Source organism: Cynara cardunculus (assembly GCF_001531365.2).
Source record: "Cynara cardunculus var. scolymus isolate 2C chromosome LG 2, CcrdV1, whole genome shotgun sequence".
NCBI lineage: Eukaryota > Viridiplantae > Streptophyta > Magnoliopsida > Asterales > Asteraceae > Cynara > Cynara cardunculus.
The window spans coordinates 69,896,971-69,897,406 of NC_037529.1; positions in this window are offsets into that span (position 1 = coordinate 69,896,971).

Below are 436 nucleotides of genomic sequence, written 5' to 3' on the forward strand. Positions count from 1 at the left end.
TGATCAGGGACAATTCAACTGAACAACAGTTATCAGGTCCATCTCCTGATGTACCTGTAACTGAAACAGAATAAGAAGTCGATGAAGAGATAGAGATGGAGAATCCTATCAATCCAATTCAGTGTGAAGAGGGTGGAACTTTTGAAGTACAAGAGGTGTTGGCTGAAAAGATGTTACTACCTTACCTCAATCAGATATTCAACCTGTTGTCAATTCCAATATTGAACCTTCACCTGAACCAATTCAAATAAACTCCCCAAGTTCATACATTGAGAAAAATTCAGATCAAACTTCTTATACTCCCTTACCTCATAGCATAAAGTGGACCCGAAATCATCCAATACATCAAGTAATTGGTGATCCATCAGCACCAATTCATACACGGTCCGCAACTGCTAATGAATGTCTATATTCCACATTCTTGAGTAAAATTGAG